Source organism: Plectrocnemia conspersa, unplaced genomic scaffold (genome assembly GCF_051122295.1).
Source record: "Plectrocnemia conspersa isolate PC_06_02 unplaced genomic scaffold, ASM5112229v1 ptg000003l, whole genome shotgun sequence".
NCBI classification, from domain to species: domain Eukaryota; kingdom Metazoa; phylum Arthropoda; class Insecta; order Trichoptera; family Polycentropodidae; genus Plectrocnemia; species Plectrocnemia conspersa.
In genome coordinates, this window is record NW_028277167.1 from 23,621,062 (window position 1) to 23,645,786 (window position 24,725).

Consider the following 24,725-nt stretch of genomic DNA (forward strand, 5'->3'; position numbering starts at 1 on the left):
AAACTATTTGATAATAAATAAAGAATGGCAAAATTGTATGCATTTCTCAGCCGCCGAGCCTACTTTATAAATAGAATTTTCTTACAAATTCTAAATTTGTCCCCATTAGATGCAATTTAATATTAGTGAATAGCAGGCGCGTATGATGAGATACTTTTCCTTTCGCTCGCTCCCATGTTAAATGACGAGAGTGAGTGAAGATAAGAGCGTGCGGAACACATGTAACGCACGCCCTTATCTCTCCCTCACTCTCGTCACTTAACACGCGAGTGAGCGAAAGGGAAAGTATCTCAAGGTACGCCCCTGATGAATAGATAAGATATAATAAACTATAAATCAAACTATATGGCATTTAATAATAATTTTAATATCACAATCACAGTAAATAAATCTTTATTTACAAAAAACGATAATATAAAATGTTTGAACTTACTTTTAGATAAATAAAATAATTTCTCATTTTTATTTCTTATGTTATGATTTTTTAACCAATGTGAAATTCTATATATATACATATTAAAATACATTAATGTATTAGACTAGATTAAACATTTATTATGTCATCTAACATATACATATGTATTACATTTGAGGATTTATAACTAAATTTAAATTAAAACCACTTAAGGTTATTAAATATTGCTATAAAAATTTTAATAAATTTTTCATTCGATGCTCACACGAATGATGTATATAAGAAAATTAAAATTTTGCCTAAAACTATTCTACCAAAATATAAAATAATAACGTTAACCAAAAAAATGCTGAGCAGAAAATCGATTATAAATACTAAATTTATATTCATAAAACAGCTACATAAATATAAAATTAGATCTGATGATGATTTACACATCCTTCAAATATTTTTTGAGAAGTTACGCAAATTCTTTAACATATGAGCCATTATGTTTAAAAAAGAGTTAGAGCTAATTTTCATTAGAAATTATCTTAAAGTTTTTAACCAATTCACAATCATATATATAAATAACAGCGTAAATTTTTACTAATAATTTATTTTGCGCAATGATATTAATCGTTTGTTGATTTTGAAAGTGAGGCAAGTCCACTCAAAATAAAATAATTTTAATAAAAATTGAAAAGCGTGGTATGATACTATAAAATAATATTAAGCTTTTTGTTTAATTAATTTAATTATTCGAAAAAAGTATAAAAGTATTGAAATAAAATAGAAAAGTAAATAAATAAATTGATATTTTTTTCTAATTATTACAATTAAACTCCTGAAAACAGGAAATTAACATTTTCATAAAATCGTTGCTAATAAAAGTGAGTAAATCCATTGGGCCCTATTAAAAACATGTTTTTTGTTTAAACAATTGTAAACAATATAAAATAAGTACATAATTGCTTACTTATAATTTTAAATCTGTTCAAACGCAAACCATTAATTATCCAACAATAACATAATATGAACTTGCCCCACTTTCGAAATCAACGGCTCATATATTGCATTTAAAATCTTAAATTATATATCAAAATCAACTAAAAATAATTCCAAAGAAATAAAAAAAATATTTTTTTAATGATTTTTTTGCAACTTTAATGAAAAAAAAATCAATAAATAATACACACATATATCATAGCATTTTGTTTTTCATTTACTATACTTATTATTTTTTTATTTGTATTTTTAAAATATAATAATAAATATTTTAATTATAAATATTATATTTTTTCTAAATATACACGTGGTATATGTATAATTTTAATGTATTAAATTGTAACCTCAGAATAAGTGTATCCTAACGCGTGCGGAATTACGCAAAAAAAATACTTTTAATAAGTATTAATCTGAATAGCTTGCTCCTTAATCCAGAGATTTTTTTAATGAACCCATACTCATTCGAACTTTGATAACTAAAGAACACTAGCACTTTTTAAGTAAGTTTTATATACGCTGAGCCACCGCAAGGACCTCACTGCTCAATCAGCCCCGATACACTTAGAGGCTGCGGTAAATCTACCGAGAAAAAGCAGCTAAAGCCGTAACAGTTTCCAAAGACGGGGATAAAATTTGTATGATTAACAGAGAGCCATTTTTAACATACCATAAATTTATGTCACCGATCAATTCATGTTGCTTCTATTTAAATTCATAAACAGTATGTAAACAGACTTGGACTGTTGCTTATGATGTTAGTCTGTGGTGAAATGGAAATATCTAAACCGAATTTATTCAGGAGGCAAGATTTTTTATTATTAGCGTGCTTAAGTAATTTATGTTATATTTTTCTTTCGTAAATTTCACTCTTAACTTATTGACCTGTAACTAGAAAGAAGCGTAGGGTCCGTACCCGCTTACAGATAACTATTACGTCTGCTTATTGAATGTATTGGCAGAAAAGCTGCGAGTTTATAATGATTATAAAGTAGTCGATGGTAATTGACGAAAAAAAATTAAATGCTTTTTGGGAATAGAGTAATTTTATTTGGAAAGTTGCTGAATATTATGTTCAAACGTAAGCCATTACAGGGTCCATTTTTGCAATATTAGTATTGCCATAAATAAGGTTAAAACAATATATAATCAGATACTTTAGTGGTGTTTAATATTAAGATAATTTCATTCATTGAATATTAGTAAAAAATAAACATATTTAAATTAGATACTTTTTTATTACATATAGTGAGTAAGAAAACTTTCAATTATTTTCAGTGGTAATTATATAAGACGTTTGATATTTTTACGTATACATATATAGGCTAATAATAGTCAGGATCATTTTTTGATTTTTATATACTTATACATATAATGTATTGTATGAAAAGGTATTGCTATCGTCAAGCTCGTTGACCCTGCACATACATATAGCATAATAAATTTACGAAATAAATATATTTGCTTTATAATAAACATCTCTTTATTTTATTGCATGCTTCTTATGAACAATACCGAGCCTGAGAATGTGTTATTCGATCCGCTGTTGAATCTGTTTGGATTCCAATTGGATCGACCCCCATATAAGTGGCACCGTGCAAAGACACTTCCAGAACTGGTCTCCTACATCATTGTCGATGTATATCGGTCGGCGATCAGCAAAGGGTTCCAACGTTTGTGCAACATGAAGATATTAGCAATTACCATAATACGTACAGTTTATAGGCTTTGTTTGAATAAAGTCCAGAGCCCACTCGCTGCGCCAACAAGGTGAACTGCGTACCCGTAAATGTGACCAAGGATTCTATACAAAGTCGACCAGATAATGACTTGTCACTTTGACACCTTAATGTGACATTAAATCACACACAATATGCATATGTAGTTTTAATGGCAAAACATATTTTTTGAATAAATATCTGTAACTTGAATCAAAACATCAATTGCTTAGAAAAAATGATTTAGAAAAAAATGAAACTTTTAATTAAAATATAAAATTAACCAGCACGATAAACGAATTATATAAGTCTCTGGCTATTGATCTGAAATACCTAGGTTCAAATCCCATATATAACTTAGTGTTTTTTAATTTCTATCATTCTGGGAAATCGAAATTAGTGATTATTACATAATTATAATTCCGATTAATCATCAAAGATTACTTTGATTTTTTAATCTCACAGATGAATATCGTGATGATTAATTTAAATCGAGATAGGTCGTACATATTAAGTAATGAAAATTCTCTAATAATGAGCTACTTTAGATCATAAAGAATATTTGTATGTATTTAACAAAAAAAAAATATTTTATAATAGCAATATATTTTTTTATTTCTTTAATTCTTAAAACGTTTCGTCCATATTTTTTTAAAAACACTGTTTGTCTAATCAATAACATATTAATTCCTAAAACAGACATATATTTGTGTTATTTGGTATCATCGTTTTAATAACACATTTATAAATGTGCTACAAAAATAGTCAGTGAATCAATTATTACTGATGAATCAAGTATTACACTGAGTTATATATTATTTATAAAATAAGTTTCAAAGTGTATTAAAAATATATTATAACCACTTATTATTTATCAATTTTTCTTTTTAATGTTAACAATCTATTTTTTTTAAGAATTGCTTTAATGAAATTTCAATAACAAATATAAGTGGTTTTCAAAGCGTATTAAATTTGCTTAATTTATGGGTGAATATGTGGTACATTTTGATGCTGCTTCTGTATGACGCAGTTCTATAAATATGGGATAAATAATTTTTTAATGCCATTATTTCGGAAAACATAAAAAATAAAAACAATCGTATCAAACCTACTTAAATTTTCCATTTCTCTAAAAGTACAGTTTTAGTGAAATTCTCGAGAAATTTTTCATATGAAAAATATATTCTTTGTGTAGTTTTTACTAATTTAATTTTTAACAATTTAGATCAATATTTATACATGAAAATTATAATATAGATAATAATTAAAATATAAACTAACGCAAAAAAAATCTATTAAAATATACGGATACATAATTGTTGAATCATTGATATATAAATAAAATTACTATTTAAGAATATAATTATAATTCTGACTAAATGATTTAATGCATGTTAAATTAAATGTCATTTTCCATCATATTTTATTATTTTCCCTCTTATTTTGAAAAAAATGATAACATTTTATCGCGTGATTTATATAGAAATTGCATGAAAATATCAGACGCGTACAGTGAGATATGTTCCCTTTCGCTCGCTTGCGTGTTAAGTGGCGAGAGTGAGTGAGAAGAAATGGGCGTGCGGAACGCATGTAACGCACGATCTTATCTCTCACTCACTCTCGTCACTTAACACGTGAATTTATCTCACCGTAGGCGCCTGAAAAATATTAACTATTATTTAATTTAGCCGGTGAACAATTCCTTGGCAAAGACTTAATAATATAACCATATTTTAATGCTGACCGTCAAATGCTTAAAAAAGTCGAAATAAAATCATTTTTAATCGCAATTCTTAGAGTCGGTCATAAAACTTATATTGTCAATGTTTCTGGAGTGTTATACTGAAATCCCTGTCCCTTTTTGTACTACCTACTTTGAATGAAACTGAAGATTTAGTAGATTTAAACCTAAATTTGCAGTGCTTATAACAAAAAAAAAATTATGAGAATTTTCCTGAAATTCCCAAAAGGAATCACTAAACCTTCTGCAAAAATTACAACACATGTTCTCTTCAATGTATTGAAACAAATCTTGACATCGATGATATTGCATGGAGTTGAAGCTGATTTTTAGCTATCATATAAATAGACTAAGATTTAAAATGCCAGCTAAATTAATTTTAAACATATTATTGTAAAATATAATCAAGCCAAATATATGTATATAAAAAAAACATAAGTTATTTTTATACATATGTTATATGATATTTTCTATAAGCTCTATATGTATTATATGACTTAACTCAATTTTAACCACAATATCACAAATCACAATAACTATCCGTGAGATTAGGAAAATCTAAAAACACTTTATTTTAAATGATCGATCAGAATAATACATACAAGATAGAAATTAAAAGAACATATAGGATTCACACTATGATTCTTAAAATATTTAATTATTCTTCTGAAAATAATTTAATTTTTTAATTATTTATATATGTATATCTATCTACATATATATTTGAAGTAAACCTTAATACAATAACATTATTGTCTGTTTTCATAACATACAACAATATTTTTGAAGACACAAACCGCTAAGGCAGGTCAGAAATATTTTTTTAGGATAAATCCGAATATACGGTTTATCTTTTCTGATTTACACATATGGCCGGTGAAATGTTTCCCGTTTGTATTGGTCTTTAACGAAGAAAGCCATTTTTTTCTTAAACGGTTAAAACGCTTTATCATAAATCTAACTGGTCTTTTTATGATCAATATTAAAAGTTAATCCCTTCAACTATATATAGTGGAGTAATTTAATAAATAAACCCATTTTGCACGAACCTAATTAACTGCGTGTAAAATTTATTTAAATTTATTATTATTATTTTATACTACTTTACAGATTCTTTTACTGTTTATTATTACTATTAACTTTTACAATATCTTTTTTATATATTTTTTTTAATAGCAAAAATCCAAAGGCAAATAAAAACTAGAATTCTGTTATCGCCTATTGTCGCCTACTAGTCCTTTTTAAATGCGAAAGCAAACCATTAAACCTATACCGTTACAATATATATATTTAAAAAGGAGTTCCATGTTATTGAAAAAAAAAATTAATGCACATTTTACAAAATACTCGTTCGTAATTACATCGCCATGAAAAAAATCATATTAAAAATCACATTACCTACAAGCTGTATATGGTTTGGCATCTTAAAATATGCACACATATAGCTGACCATTCTCAACTTGGTTCATTACATAACATAATTACACTGTTGAGAATCGATAAAATTAAACACGTCTCATAACAGCTCCATGCCTTTGCATCATAGAGAATTTTACAACGCGAGCACAATGGTTTTTGTACGGCAATTAAATGAAAACGCACCCGACAAACGCTTTTCCGCATTTTCGCCGGTGATTACGCAACTTGAAAAAATGTGCGTTTATCTCTGACGAGATCGTTTCTAGGAAAAAAATGGCGTTTAAGCTTATATGGCCACGAACGAACATGGGAACCGAGCGAAAAATTCCTACGGTACTATTTATTATATGTGTGATTCACTTTCGTTTTCTGTGAAGGTTTTCTTTGTTTTCACCAATGGTTAATAAACGTCAATGTTTTATGTTATAACTTAAATAACCGCATTAAACTTTTTGGGTCTCTGTCTTTATTTAAACTAGTTTTTTCTATAGTGATCATGAAATTAAATTATATCTTTCATCGAAATTAAAAAAATATACACAAAAAATTTTTTTTTTAATCTAATCTTATCTTACAAAGACCAAGAGTCAGATGCATTAAGTTTGATCAGGTCAGAGAATCATGATTTGATTCAAAACATCGGCTAAATTAGATAATATCATTTAAATATATTTCAGCAGTGTTGGATTTTGTGTTTCTATGATACTATGAAATTCACAACCTAATTTTTTAATAGATCCCATGCTATCGTTATAAAGATATTTTGTATTTAAACAATACTGAAGTTTTTTGATTCCATCTTTGCCAAAAAATACACGTGAGCCCAAATTTCAAGCGGATCTTATTGTATTTAATTGTACAGGCGGATCTCGCTTTTGCACATAATTGTTGCGAATGTTGAACGTTCGAAAGTAGAGGGATGTAAAAAACCCATTAAAAATTGTATTTTAAAATATTTATCAATAATATATTAAAAATATTTATTTATCAATATACATAATAGAGTTAATGAGACGTTTTTAAGTGCTTTAATGTGTTTTTTTTATAAACTTGTCAAAAGTTAATTGAATATAACCTTTTTTTCTTGATATAGAGCTCTATAACGTGCTGCGTCTTTCTCCATCATTCTCCATTGAGATCACATTTTTCAATGATATTAAAAAATTGCCAAGATGCATAAAGGCTTCATTCATATTTTTGATTGCCAAAGAAAATGTATCAGCTTCTTCTTCCTCACTTTCGTTGTGTATTTCATTTAACTATTGCTGCTCAATTGAGTGTTCATTTGACAGAGGTACTGAATGAGATTCAATAATTTGATGTTGTGATAGTTTCCAGAGTTTCTTCAGAACTTATAAAATCACTCATCATTTGAGGGCATAATTGTTTTTTAGAACCTTTCATTATTGACTCTTTTATTTAAGCCCATGAGTCTCCATATATTATAGTTCTTCCAAAAATATCTTAATGTAGTCCCACCTTCCCTGTTAGTTACCTTGATGGCCTGATTTATTATTTTCCTCGTACAATATCGTTTAAACGTATCACTGCTTAGTCCATGGTCTGTATGAGGCAGGTAGTATTGAGAGGAAGAAACACAATATTGATTTCCGTTATAAATTCTGCAAAAGAGATTTTGGGTGTCCTGAAGCTACTAATCCAGGCTTTTTCATTTGATTTCCAAATGACTGGAAATATTTCTTTATCTTTCTCTTTCAATGCTATTGGGTTTTTTGCTTGATAAACTAACGGTGTTTAAAAGATTTATGTCCAGGGTCAACTGATTCTTCCTTAGATAAGAATGTATGATTATACATTTCTTTCAAAATAAACCTGTCTCGTCTAGTTGAATATTTGGCTAGGAGAATATTCTTCATCTGCAATAATTTTGGACAATGAGGAAATAAATTCTTTTGCAGCATCTTTATCGTTAGCGTTGCTTGCCAATCCATGATGACAAAGATCTTTCCATTTCATCCATCATTATATCGTGTCTTTTGGAAACAGTCTTTAAAGATATATTTCCACAAAATTAATGCATAAAAGCGAATAATTTTTGCATTATTGACAAAAATCTATAAAAAAAAAAAATTTTTTAAATGTGCAAAAGTTGAGGGCCGCCTGTATTACTATGGACTTATTCGTCAATGTATATTTAAACCGAATTTTGGGGCAATAGGAGGGCGTAAAAACAATTATCACTTCTCAGAAGTCATCTCGCATATTGCTCTATAGTTTGTCTGCATTTAGATATTACACCATATTTTAAAAATATGATCCTTACCGACATTGATACTTACTTCTAATATGAGAGTATTGGTTAAAGTATATTCAAACTGAATTTTGGTCAATAGAAGAGCGCAAAAACAATTATCACTTCTCAGAAGTCAAAAATTCACGTCAAAAGCAATAAAATCGTGTCGGCGCCGTCGCAGTGGGAACGCTCGGTAACGAGCGTTCCCACTGCGATGGCGTCGGCACGATTTTATTGCTTTTGACGTGGATTTTTGACTTCTGAGAAGGGATAATTGTTTTTTGCGCTCTCCTATTGGTCAAAATTCGGTTTAGATATGCTTCATTTGACTCTAGGAATATTTCGATTATAAAAAGTCCTAATATGAGCGTTTAAATTGCAACGGCACGATTTTATCGCTTTTGGCGTCGATTCTAAACACGAACATTATTTGGGGAGAGGCAAGTTTGAATTTTGCTTGAAAAATGCATTTAATCAAATACTATGCATCTTAATGAAATCGAAATATTAAAAGTCAAACTTCCCCCCCCCCTCCCATCTGTAAAATCTGAAATGACGTCCCTGGTTGTATTAAATTAAAATTGAATCATTAAATATAGAGGATAATTTAAATGAGAAATATATAAATTAATTGTTACATAAAACAAATTCTTTGTGCATTACCATTGGAACATTGATCAGAACAGTGAACACCCCATGAATAATTCACTGCAAAAAATCTTTTTCCAAAAAAAAAGTCAAAGATTTACCTTACAAACAATTCATTTTATGCAACAAATTATTTATTTAATTACACATATCTTTTAAAATCCCTGTTAAATCAAACCTTTAAATATATAGATATGCATGGAAGCGAACAATTTTCGCATTATCGACAAAAATGTGAGAAAGTCTAGAGCCGCTTTGTTTTATATACGAATATATAAAATTATAGCTGAGAGATAATTCATAGTTACCATAAAGAAGTATATCCTACATATAAAGAGCCTGCGATATTTATCCTAATATGATCTCACTTAGATTCTGAATGTAGAAAATTTCTGCCTTTACTTTCATACCCCTCGAATGTAGGTTTTTGTGCTTTCAAAATGTTATACCACCGTTACGCCTCTATCCTTGTAAGGAGATGGTGTACCCCGGTGGGAGTAGAGCCTCACTTTATTCGCTTATAGACTTAACACGATCTTTGTGAAAAGAGATCAACGTGGGAGGACTTTGCAAGGCTTCTTCCTACGGCATTTCATCAAAAGGAGCACAGTGACCAGTCTTCCTACGCGCCTCAAAGATCGAATTATTCTGTCGCACTGTGTCGACTAACAATTATAAATCGCGGTTGTATTGGGTTAAAACGACTAAAATTTAAAGTCATACGGAATATATAAAATTTAATGTGGATATTAATATTACACGTGTTGCGTATGAGGTGCATAATAAAGTCAGAAGGTTGTTTATATTATAATGTTATTCATCGTATAAACTTGTTTTGTATCTGAATGTAAAATAATATTTCTATCAAAATACCAATTATCGTTATTTATTAAATTCTATATACAGTAGTTATTCGCTACATGCGAAATACTGAGCACGTGTAAAATAATGGATTAGGTAAACATTTTTCTTGTAACTTTATATTTACTCTTTAAAATTCAGAATTTTTATATGTATTATATAGAAATACACAATACCTATATTTTTTCGATAAATTTCAATATAAATGTGTGCTTCAATGGATCTTTTTTTATAACAAGCAGCCTCTACAACCATAACTAAGAGTCCCAAAAAAAACCTTAATAAAAAATATTATGATCTCCTAGATGGGATATAAATTATAAAACACTAGTAAGTTATAAGTCAGCAACTTACACCACTGGTCGTGCTAATTAATATCAAATAATTCACAATTACAACAATGCATCTAATTGCTTGCACTTATGTATTGTTACTTTCAACTTGTTATAGTAATAGATTTACAAAAACAATAGTAATGATAAGATCCACAAAAATATAATTGCAATAAAACGTTAATGTGAATTATCAAACTATCAAATTTAACAATGATTGCTATCTATGATGTATCAAAAAATATTCTCATCATTATAAAACACACACCTTTGCCATGCACTTAACATTTGGACACGTTTATAAAAAAGCATGATTTGCAACATTACATAAGAACAGTTAAAACATATACATACATACATATGTACAAGGTCAATAGAAACAGTTTTTCTTATTTTTTTTGTACTCATAATTTCTGATGCACAGAACAGTGATCCGGGTCCACACAATTGTTAACACGGTCGTTAACGACACAACCACAAAACGTTAGATTTCCCATAGACTTTATTCAGAATCATTTATCAATGACATTTAAAAAAATAAATAATAAACTTAACCTACCATAAATTTCTCAATTCTAGCAGTTACACTATTATTTTATTCTTAAAATCGAACAAGGTCGTTTCTATACCGTTCTTTTAATACTTTTTTTTACATTTGATTCACAGATTTGGAGATGTGATTGCGGATTTTGAGCCAAGGTACGGTGTCCGTTGTCACACGAGATTACCCACTATTTAGAAACGCTCTACGCGTGGAAAGGTTGATCACGATTCAATTATATGGCGAAGGTTCGCCGAGCAAGTGCTTGTTTACATGTCTAGAATCCAGCTACGTGTTTGACCTCATAACTCAAAAAGCGGCTTCGTTAGAACAAAGTGAGCTTCACGTGCGAATACAAAACGAGAATCTCTCCGATGGTGATTCTATAGCTTCTCTGTAAATATCCTACACCGTTTTATCTACAATTTTCCTATTCAATTAATTGCAGTGTGGTGGTTAATAATTGCGATTGATAATAAATAATGAATGTTTCGTTATCTGCATATAATATATTGTGAGACTGCAGTCCCCAATATTTTGCTTTGAAAATAGCGCCAGAGAGTTAAAGTATCCGTATAAAATTAATCATTATTAGAAAGTGTAAATTAAAGAAGATAAAGATGTTATAGAATGACTCATTAAACATCATCAATATATACTAAGAATGGCAACAAACAGCTTTCTCTGGCCTTATAAGTTAAGTTATTTTAAAAATCATGTAATAAAGCTACTGGATTATTTATATTTTAGGATCAATAAAAAGTTATATTGAAAGCTAATTTATTAAATTATATAAAGTAATGTTTTGCCCTATATTATTGAATATTTACAATTAATTAAAATTATAAATAAATCATTAAGCAAAAGCTGTACCAAATATGGCATCCCAATTAAATTGCTATATTTTGTTGCACGTTGTCGTGGTAAAACACAACCTGTTTTTCATATTTTTAAGCATCGTATTTTTCTAAGAAAATGATAAAAAAAAATTAAACGCAATAGCGTTCAACCAAAATATTTTAATTTGATTCCAGAAGCTAACAATATAGCATATTCTTTCTATCCTACGAAACTCTCATCTTATCTATATTGACTTTACAGATTTTTGTGTCACATTCATGTAGAATGGACATACATCAATAGAACAAACGGACTAAAATATCAATAAAAGTGGCTCAGAAATCCACCGAAAATTAAAAATGCTAATTTTTTTATTTTTCAAAACAATTAGATTGCCATAACAAAGATAAGACTGAGAGTAATTTGGCATTTAAATACTTCCGACGTCTATAAAAAGCTTTCAAGAAAGCATGCATACTTTTAAGCATCTGGCACGGACTTACTCTTTCTTATGCAACAGTATAAAAAAATGCAGTTGCTGTAAAACATTTTAAAATATTCGTACAAATTTTATATTCAACACATAGGCTCTGAAAATTTTCAAGAAATCAGCAATTTTCTCGAGAAAGAAGAATTTTCGATTCGGTATTTTTCTCGAAAAATACTCGAATAAGAATCCTCAAGTAGAAACACTATTTTTGCCATGAATTCAAAACAATTCAAAATTAGGTTGATTAAATATTTATCAATAGTATTTAGTTGCATTTAAAAATATTTGTTTATTGCATTTATTTGAAACTAAAATTAAGCTTTAGGTTAAAATTATGTTTTTTAAAGTAAAATGTTACTCATAATATAGCATATTCTTTCTATCCTACGAAACGCTCATCTTATCTATATTGACTTTACAGATTTTTGTATCACATTCATGTAAAATACTCATTTTTTTATTTAGTCAATCTTTACAAAAATGCTTGTATCGGAAATTCGGAAATACCCGAAATCGATGCGACAAAATTAGTCGCAAAAGATTTTGCAAACTTGATTCTTATAAATTCTAATTTATTTATTAGTGCCCTTTGAAACTTTAAAATAAAACGATATATTTCCTCGTCGTGATGAATATATTGTATCTAAGCAGATATCAATTAAACGGTATCCATTAACTTGCGTAAGATCCGAGACTATACTTTAACAAATGGACTAAAAAATCGGTAAAAGTGGTTCAGAAATCCGCTGAAAATTCAAAATGTTGATTTTTTATTTTTTAAAAATGCTCCTTAAATATTTTTTTTATTTTTTTTAATGTGCAACTGCTGCAAATTCAAAAACCAGTAATAGTTTAAATTCGCTAAATTTAGAGCAAGTACTGAAAAAAAATTAACACTACGAAATCATTGTATGGCAATGTAAGTTTTATGGCCGGCTCTAGGAATTGCGGCTAGGAAACATTTCTGATTTCCGACTTTGCCTGGCAGCAAATTTAACGCTAAATAACTTTTGAATGATTATATTAACAAGTTTTTGGCAAAGAGTCGTTCACCGGCTAAGCAAAACAAGAATCAATATTTTTATATAAATAAATCATCAGATCAAATATTATGTTTAAATACTATATAAATTAAATTGATTTCAAATACTATATAAATCATCAGATCAAATATTATTTTTTTTATAAAACACGAGAAAAATATACAGCGTGATAAAAATAATCGTTAGATAAATACGCATTAAGTAATTTAGTCAATATTATAATAGTATATCAAATAAGATTTTATAATAAATTATTGATGTAATAATTATATGTACTCGTGTGTCTTAATAAATATTTTGCCATTTTATGCTTTCATTTATATTTTAATTATTAACTATAATTTAGTTTACGTGCATAAATATTGAATATTTAACCTATAATATTTTTATTTCTGAAAAACACTTTAATTGTAACTATATCACTAACTTATCCATAAAAGATAATTTGGACTAACCTATTGTATTATTTAAGCATTAATTTTAATAGATAAATGGTATATATGTTTTTAATGCAATACATTATCATAATATGAATGGAACAATAAAAAAATTCCAGCAATTTGATTCCGCTAGTGACTCATTCATTCATTCCTTTACATCTTAGAATTATAGATCAATATGTCTTCTAAACACGTCTCAATGTATGCATATTATTAAAATTCTAAAGGCATTCTTCCTGTCGACTTAGGAATGCTTTTAATAATCCAGTGTATAAATTTGTACTTTTATATGATGCCATTGTATGTATATTGTTCAAATAAAATAAAAAATGTGCATGTGTCATATATTATTTTAAAACCACTGCCTTTTTCATACATACAATTAAATCGAAGATGTAAAGTTATGCAACAAATTATTCTAATATACAGTAAAAAAAGCACGTGTAATGATTCGTTTATGGTCCATGTCGTTGGCAAAATCAAGAGTTAACTAAAATTTACATAGCATCAAAGAACTTTTTCGCAAACGCTAATAAGTCACATGTGACTTCAAAATAAACTGATTCTAAGTGAAACGCTAAATATGTGAGATGTGCGCAAAACTTTTATATGCAACAAAAAAGTTACTTGACATTCTTCGGCGTTTCGCAGTAAAGACAAACGTTTATTTGCTCAGAATTACCTCACTTTTACTATTTCTTAGACTTTGTCTCATATCTGTAAAGGAAACTCTGACACGCTAACCAAACAATACAACGACACTTTGTATCACACCTCTCGCTATGTTTTGCTGTTTACCCAAGCATTTGTTTGATTTGAATGTACTATATTTTGTAATTTTGATTTTTAGATCAATTTTGTGTGTTTGCGACTTTTAGTATTATTCTCTCTAGACATGCAAACGAGCAAAGTCAATATTTAACACCTCCTCTTCGGTCTTTTGTCCAAATATGACATCACTTCCAGACCCGGACCAAGTGTCCAAACCGGTACCCTTGTATAACTTGTGACACAATCGAATTAAAACCGATTACGAAGAATGAAAGTGTTCGACGAAGACATCTCGTATTACGTAAGCTCTTCATAAAAAAGAGAAGAAAACTCGTGTGTGTGTTTTACACCGGCGTCAAGAACAACACATTAGTATGCACATATTAGAAGCGAAAATGAAAAAAGATACAATAACAATGTCAAACAAGGTATAATATGTTCTGCATTATACCTAACGACATGGACTCATTGTTGAGATCATTGACATTTTTTTGAGCTAATTAATAATAAAATGAAGCATTGTATTCATATTAGGGTGACCTTCGATTTTTCACAATCACACTGTTACGATATTGCCAATGGATTTTCTCGATCCTTTGCGCCACAATAAACAATACGATTCAAGTTCGTTAAACTCTCATACAGATTCGAATTTTACTCACTATTGAGCAACGCGCCGGTTTGTTCTTATGTTTATAGGTATTGATTACATTACTAGTTGGGCGGAATAGTCGATCGAGCATCCATATATTATGATTGAAAAAAAACTGGTCACGAACCCATCCTCTTTCCACCATGCCATATATTCGCGGATCATCGCGGCTTTTCGTCGAAAGCTCGTTCAAGGTCAATTAATACGAGTTCGCCATATTAAAACAAGATTTGTAATACATACTTGAGGTACACATGCATATAAATATATGTTCAGAGCAGAAGAATTTAAAATATTTTTTGCTAAAATAATACATGTACATACGTAAGTAAGGTTTTAATAATTAAAATTTCAGTTGAATTTAAATATCTAGTTAAAAGCTGCATTTTAAAATACTTTATTAATGCTTGAAAAACGTAATTATCATTTAATCACAACATAAAAATTAAGAGGTAAAAATATGTGGCCTTGAATTTTTACAAAAAAATACATACTAGTCACAAAAAAATGCTCTATAAGAATTAAAAATCGACATTCTGGTTTCTGTTTTTAATTTAACAATAATATTTTGCCAATATAAATATTTCGTTAATAATAGTAATTGAAATATAAAAAAAGATCATTTAATAAGACATTCATATGTATATTATAACACATTATTTTTAAAAGCACATAATATTTAAAATGGAATCGGACATCTTTATTTTTCTTTTTGAAAGTAAATTATTGTTGGAAAAATTAGATTACCATAACAAAGATAAGACTGAGAGTAGTTTGGCATTTAAATACTTCCGACGTCTATAAAAAGCTTCCAAGAAAGCATGCATACTTTTAAGCATCTGGCACGGACCTAGTCTTTGTTATGCAACAATATAAAAAAAAGCAGCTGCTGTAAAACATTTTAAAATATTCGTACAAATTTTATTTTCAACAAATAGGCTCTGAAAATTTTCAAGAAATCAGCAATTTTTTCGAGAAAGAAGAATTTTCAATTTGGTATTTTTCTCGGAAAATACTCAAGAAGAAAAACTTAAATTAAGCTTTAGGTTTATGAATTATGTTTCTTAAAGTAAAACGTGACTTATAATATATGTTATAAATAAAAACTATAAATCCATTTGAAAATAAATGTTATAAATAAACATATATATCCTTTACCTTCAAAGTTTTAAATATGTTACTTTGGCCTTTCCCTTACTGTGATGTACACTGAGTATACATGTTATAATATTATGAATATATCTTTGTAAATATGTCAAATAATTATTTTTAGTACATTTTTAAGAAAAAATAATACTAAAATATAAGATTAGAATCATTTTGTGCTAAATGCAAATTATTTTATAAAAAGAAAAGAAAGACAAGTTGTAAAAAATGCATAGATGAAAAAGAAATACATATTATGTTGCAAACTTATTCAGTTTAAATCTTATTCAGCCTTTCATTTAAATTTTTATCTCCTGCAAAGCTAATTGCTGTATAATTTTTTAATGCGGTTTTTGACATTTTTAACTATTGCTTTTTTGGTTTCTACTGCCTTTTACGCGATAAAAAGTTATTTGTTATCTTACAATGCCTATATTATTTTTATTTCACCCCCAAAAACACAAGTTTGTTAAAAATTATACGGTAATTAAAAAACCTCAAATATTGCTTTATCAGAAATTCACTTTTTTTCATATTCCGCGATAAAAATAAGGATTAAACATTTTTTTACTTGTAAACACTTCGGAAATGGTGTCAAAAAATTGCTTATAGTATTCAATGATGCATTAAGGAACTATACGAGAATATAAAGCGATCAAAAAAAATAAAAAAGGCGTTGAGTTGGTCCCTCAAATTGTGAAATAATACAAACTAATATGGGTGGCAAATACTTTTATGGTACTGTATATAGCATATATTATAAATAAAAAAATATACACTAGGTTTTGATATCCTTAATCGATGGTGAATGCATTTACTCAATTTATATCGCAAATACGTATTCTACAAAAAAATCGCACATGTACACTAAGTATACATCATCGGATCGCGCGGAAGTTTTTTGCACTGTAAGAGGAACACTTAATAAAATAAGGTATTTTACAGAGACTTCTTATTGAGATGTATATATTTAATAGATAGGTGAGGATTTATTAAATTCGCCAACATACCTATGTATTTTCCAACCGCATATAAATAAACTGATGTATTGGTTCTAGATAAATCGGATATGGGCCCTACTTTTGTTTCTAGTTATTAATTTATAAGCCAGCTACCTTTTCCCAATAAAATAATATAATAAATGTTATCGTGATGTGCTATCAAAAAACATTTTTTAATATGTTTTTACTAAAATTGATGATAAATATATATTTACTTAACCTTTAGCATACACGTACTTGAATATATTTAATAATGATGTTATTTCAACCCCGTTTTTAATTTAACAAGCTGGTCTGAGAATAATTAAGCATTTTTTATAAATGCATTGAGAGTTTTTATGAATAAAAAATATTTGCTTTTCTCTTATGAATTTATTATTTTCTCCTTATTACCTCTTAGCCTTAAAAATGAAAGGTCATTTAAAGTTTAAATAATCAAATTCCTTATTTACACTTGAAATATAATTATACACCTAATAGTTTTATTTTATATATTAACTAAAAATACGTAATAAAATCAATTAAATATTATCACAATTTAATAATTCATGTCCGTGTCCATTTTTTATCGATTACGCAAAGTACCGTATTATTTAATGTTTGAATCGATCTAAATATGGATTTTTGCGGCTTGACACAAAAAATCTATGTGTACTACGATTATTATTAGATTTTTTTCGCAATCGATTATCAAAACAACGGGAAATCTTTTGCATTCCATCACAAAGATACTAACCGCGCATTTCATCCTACTTCTTCATTCAAAGAAACGTGCACAAAAAAAGCCTATTGATTGTCCTTCACCGCTATAAGATTCGACTCGTGTCGCTATCATCTTAAGGAGACATTTATTAATATGACGTGGGCTTCGATTTTCAATATAACAACACCACAAAAGACTTGATGGATGAGTTAGATATACAGAAAAATACTCCTTGAGGTCACATGAACTTCGTCTTCGGACCTTGATACGTATCTGCATTTGGCTTGGACTAATGGCGCCGATTGGAGTATAAACCCTCGTGGGAGTAGCGTTTGAAGGTTAATTAATTCAAATGTATGTACACTTGTCTTTTATATAGATAATTTCAACAGTCCAGATTTGTCGAACCGAATAGTTTAGTGTCATCCGAAAAAAATCACACACACCTTAATTCGAAAAACGATAATAAAACGCATACCTTAATCCATAATAGTACACACACAATCGGCTTATTAAATATACAATAGCACCCACGCGTCAATATCATATTAAAAATTTAACAAAGAATGTATTGTGCGTATTTTATGCACGTATTCTAATTAGCGTATCGTTATTTACGATAAACATACTAATGTGCACATGAGAGATTATAAAATTGACAGCTGATTTAATTGAAAAACATTAAGAGCTTCCCACGCGTATTACTATTGACATTGTAACTCAAATTAACTCATTAACAATTTACAGAAGTGTCAATTTGAAAACAATGGCGTATTAAATAAGTATTTAGGGTTATTTAAAATAATAATTGGCATTTAAGGCTTAATTTATTACAGTATTTCGTATTTTAATGTAAAGTGATATCAACGCGCGGAAATTCAAACCCATGTCAATAGAACTTGAACATTGCGTAAGATTGTTTATGAAAAGCTCGACTAATTAAAATTAAAATTTATATATTTAATAGTAGTTGATGATATCATATCCTTATTTACATATGCATATTTTTATTTTATATCAATATTGCATATTCAAATGTGTTATTATAATTGAACGTTTATTTATTGTCTGAATGAACGTTAATTGTAATATATTATATATATATATATATATAAAATTACACATAACTACATATTAATATATGGTTAATAAAATGTATTCAAACTAGTTTTTATTGTCTTGTGAAAAGCGGTGAATTCGTGAGAAGTGTATTGTTTTAACTCTATTGTATCAAATTAGCACTACTACCTTTTGACTAATCAATGGAAATGGATTTCGCAAGTTTTGCGTCGTCGCTTATCGTTTAATCGATCTTAGTGATTCTCATTCAATGTTTATAAATGGATCAGGGACATATTTTTTTCATGATGGTTTAGTTTAGACATGTTAAAAAATTATCATGGTTTTTTTCGCTTTAGAAATAATAAGATTCATGCACAGACGCTAATAAGATATCGAAGCGTATTCGGCGAATTTTAGGGTCAAAACAAGCGTCAAGGTCGTCGAATTTGGGTAACGTTGTCAGCAGAGGTCGCAAAAATAAGCACGCCATACATGACCATATAAAGATCATGACAGACATTGACCAACATCTGACGGAAACCGAAATATGACTATATGCATGCCAGTTGTCATCGAGATATTTGAATGTCAAACACGTGATGAAATGACAAATGACAATGACTGACGTACATAAAATAATATTTTATAATTTAAAAGAAAAATAATCTATGTATATAATAATAAATGATATTAAAAAATAATCTTACCATTGAATATATATACAGCAAAAAAAATCCAAAATTATATCCAATCGATCACTTTTTTACAACATTACACTCATTTGAACACAATTTTTTCACTGTACACTAGTATTATACTTTTCCAAACTATTTTTTATTACTTTGTTTTATGCGTAAGAACAACAACAACATTTGAGGCGTAATTGGAGAGAGCTCAGGTGTGCGGCATACCTGTCAGTTCGACCTTTCGATTATCACTGAGCCGCCAGCTGCGGAGGCTGACAGATACGACCAAAATCGGTAAGGAAAATCGCGAACGTAACAACACGCATACACATTCGACATTTATTTTATAGACTTGATTTGCCATTGCATATGTATAGTATGTGTCACACATATTACATACATTTTAATTTTATACACTGTCAAATATGCAAAACTGTATTGGTGACCTATATACAGTTATCAATATTTTCCTATCTATCTGAGCGCTTAGTATCTGAATTAATGGAGAAAGATATATAACGTATATCTACCTTTATATTTATTTATTATAATATATTCAGTATGCATTATATTTATAAAAAAACATAATGAAGTGTCAATTTTAATATTAAATAAATTAATAATAATGTAATGTAGAGTAAATTTTGACTAAAATTCTAAACTTTCTATGATTTACAAATCACTATTAAATATAGACGATTATTTTTTTTTATAATAAAATAGGACATATTCATAGCAAGTTGTACCATTAGTCTTTGCGATTTTCTTTTCCTTCATTTTAAAAAATGTATAACTTTTTACATATTAACGATAATTTCACTATTCTTTTGGTGTTACCAGTAATCGTATCAATGATGCTCTTTAGTAACACAATATATGTTTTCGATATTTTCAACCCTGAATCAGCAGTGGCAGTAAAGACAAAATAATTTCAACTATGCTATATTTTGCTTTATAAGTTTCAACTCAGTTATAATGCGATAATAGCAGTAAAATTCATTAGTCAAAGAAACCATTAAATTTAGAAAGTGTCAAATGTGAAATTTGACAATGAATATCTACGTAAGAGCGGGTTGTTAGTGAGGATATTTGGGCTGCCATCAAAGCAGACCCGAGATTAGCGATACAAAAGCTCAAGTTTCGCCTTCATCAGTTCACAGACATTTTAAAAATTAGGAAAGGTGTTAATTCTCAGAATATGTATACCTCATAAATTGTCCGGGGAATCTCGATATGCTAAGATTTTAGAACAGATTTATTTTTGAGGTGAATTGTTATTGAACATTTACACGCGATTTAAAAGACAGTGGTTGAACGCCAATCAACCCCCAATTCCACCCTGAAAACGCGATTACACCTAATAAGATAATCTTATGCATTTGCTGGTATAGGAAAGGCATAATTCATTATCAGTTATTGAATTATAGACAGATAATTGCAAATTAAAGCTTCCTTTGTAAATTAAAGAAGAAGACATAATAAAGACAATGAAGACATAAAAAAATAATGGATTTTCTTGGGTTCTCCTTTCTCACCCACCGTATTCTACAGTCATTGCTCCAAACGAATATTATATATTTAGATCCCTGTAACAGTTTTTAGGTGAAAAAAATGTTTTATAAAAAGCGACATTGCTTCCAAAAATATATTATTTTTTTGAGTCAGATATAAAAAAATGATTAATTAATAATAGTTGTAGAAAAAGATTTAAAATATATAATTCAGTAAAAGTATTAATGGTTTTAATTTTTGACTCGACAAAAAGGAACTACCTGATATGTGTATATTATTATTAATCTAAATGTATATATTATATATAATATTAACTGTTCTTCTCAGAAAACAAAATTAAATTTAGTTATTGAATTTTTAAGGGGCACTTTCAAGTCTATAATTATCAGTATTTAACAACATTTTGCCACAAATATAAGATAACAGGATTTTTATGGAGAATTTACCCCATAAATTGCAATTACGTTTTTCTTAATGAATGGAGATTTAAAGCTTTGCTCGGGTTTTTTGGAATTCTATATTCTTGCCATATATATTATATATTATAGTCTCAACATTTTTCTACTTTCAAATACACAATAATGGTCAACTCACTATAGAATTAATCTTTAGAAAATATATATTGGAAAACTTGAGCAACTTTAAGGAATAATAACTATGAAACGATTTATAATGAGATCGAACTAATAATTAAATTCAATAAAGGAGAAACTATCGCTTTTAAGAGAAACAAATTGCCTGTAGTTTAATAAATATCTTACTAAACTACCATTTAATGCTTATCACTCAATCTACTTGGTTTCTGCACATAATGCACAATTTTCACATTAACGCATTTCAATACGTCTTAATTACGCCCTCGTCAGTTCAACAAGCGAAGCACTCAACATTTTTTGTGGTCAGCTCCTTTCATTCGCCATATGGACGTATTCCAGGAACACCGGTCGCAATTTAAAACGCATCAAAACGTGTATGTACGCCGTATAAAATTAATCGACTTGTCGTGTGTTAGGTCCTTTTGTGTAGCACACATACGCCTCTGTGAATAAATAAAATGAGTATTATAAATGTATATGCGGGGATTAGAAGGCGTTTTGGCGTTGGTCACGGGAGCGAAATCAAAATGAGAAACAAGTAGATAATGTAGAGGTGTATAGACTTCTGTCGGACCACAGGTGGGCAGGCCACAACCACCTTTTGTGTCGTGGTCGAAGCCCCTCACCTTTTGCATTCAGACAATGGATTCTGAATAACAATTTCGCACTCACGCGTGCCATTCCGAACGCCAAAATTTGTCATGCTAATACAACGACTCTCATATGTAATTATTGAAAAAAAATATGTATACACGTTTGGAATTTATAGATAAAATCTATAAACAGTCGATTTGGTGTATCCAATAATTAAAATCTGCGTTTTTTTATTTATATTTATGGTATAGGTCATGGCAATAAAATAATAATAAAAATATTGTTGTACCAGCATAATATTTTAAAAGTTTTCAATTAAATAGTAGCTCAATTTATTACGCACTTAGTTTTAATCCATATCTCACCCTTGTGTATTTAGAACATTATATATTAATTGAATAAGATAAATTTTCTTTACTTACTAGTAATTAAATCATATAATCTAACACTCCTCCTTAAAGAATATTTGCGAGTAAATTATTCGATTTATTCGCAAACGACACTGCCACTTTATTTATTTAATAAAATTAAGACCATCATGACCTGAGAGATTAATCTGATGCGTCACGATGGACAAAGCATGATACAACAACTAAAAAATATATATTTATACATTCATACAATTGAGATTCGCGAGTATTAATATTATTTGAATTCTATGCTTCATCGCGATGAAAACTTACTGCCATAGTCATGAAATTTCAGCAACTTGTTTTATTGCTGAAATTTCGTGACTATGGCAGGAATATCATTGTCGAAATATCGATCAATAAGTTCTCAATGTGATGAATCCTGATTAAAACAAGAAAAGTGGACAAATAATTGAAAAGATAAAAATAAAATACCTCAACATGTGCGTTACCGCATTCGTAAACCAATTCCCACAATTTTTAACAGTTGGTAGAACCGGAACCGGGTACCCGGTTACCCGCCATGTTTTTCATGGAACCGAAAACCGGGTAATTTTTGACGGGTATACGGTTAATTTCATTTAAATAATTTTTTCCATTATTTCAAATTAAATGGAAGAGCCGAATCGGCGTTCTTAAGCGACTAACGTATTTGAACGACAAAAAAAGCGAACCGGGTACCCGGTTCTTTCCCGGGAAATATCCGTAGAACCAGGTAATGAATTTGTCCGGGTATTTGGATGCCCTAATTATACGAGCATTTTTTAAGATCTGATGTGAGTCTCTGCAATTATTTAAATAGTTCGAATATAATTAAAAATTTAAACTTTTCATTACTATTTTTATGTCAATTATTAACAATAAAAACAGTAATTGACCCAAATTGAATCCTTGCAGTACTCTAGTAGAGGTATTATATCATTTTTAAATGAGTTTTCATACTTGACAAACTGATATCAATCGATTAAGTAATTTCAGAATAGCTTCAAAAAACCCTAAATTAGATATTTTTCACAATGTTATTAAAAAATCCGTATTCAAACCTAAAAGTGATAAACAAGCATTAACGGTTTATCGTTTAATTAAAAAAAAAATGTGTAAGAATTTTTACATCAAAATTTCCATAAAAGTCGCAAAAAACAATAATAAATAAATCGTAAGATCAACATATTTGGTTTTGAAAAAAAACATATAACAAAGTGTTTTTAAAATGTTTTAAGAAATAAAGAGCAAAATAAACTTGTAGGGTCTTTCTGTAAATAACATGTTATTAAGTAGTTAGAGTATGGGAAATTACTTAACTACTTTTTAACATATGTATTTTACAATTTTTTAAATAATTTTAATATTTTTTTACCTAATAAAGTAAATAATATTATTATTATGTTATGTTACCTAGTCAATGTGTTTAGTTCGCCCTTAATATTCTGAATATTTAATATTTAAAATTATGGCAAGTCCTATGTAAGTCAATCAGAACACAAACAATAACAAAGTATTATCACACCAAACTGGTGACATGTGTTTTATTAATTTTAAACTATTATTGTAATTTACAATTAAAATGTCTCTTTACAACTGGACTGATTTTTATATTAATAGCGCATTTTTATAAATAAAAATTTAAGTCTGATGCGGTAATCGAACCCGCGGCCACCAGATTATTTGACCAAAACCTTACGGACTATGCTATTTCAACCTTAATACGTATATGCTCGTCAAAAACTGCAACTAAATATTTAAAAAATCACTCACAGCAAGTCATTAAAATTAACAAAAATATTTATATTTGTATGTTTTGACTACTGCTTCTTGAGTGACGCCTTATTGTGTTATAGATAATTAAATACTGATCCAGCTAATAAG

At 28.6% G+C, this 24,725-nt stretch overlaps 1 protein-coding gene across 1 annotated transcript in view; it reads right to left on the reverse strand.

Annotated features, from left to right (window-relative positions):
• chas (chascon) overlaps positions 1–20,000 on the reverse strand; it is a 155,105-nt gene extending 135,105 nt beyond the window's left edge. The window contains exon 1 of the mRNA XM_088183515.1: positions 19,769–20,000. The gene's annotated coding sequence lies outside the window, so the exon portion shown is untranslated. The remainder of the gene's footprint in view (positions 1–19,768) is intronic.
• Positions 20,001–24,725: the final 4,725 nt, after the last annotated feature.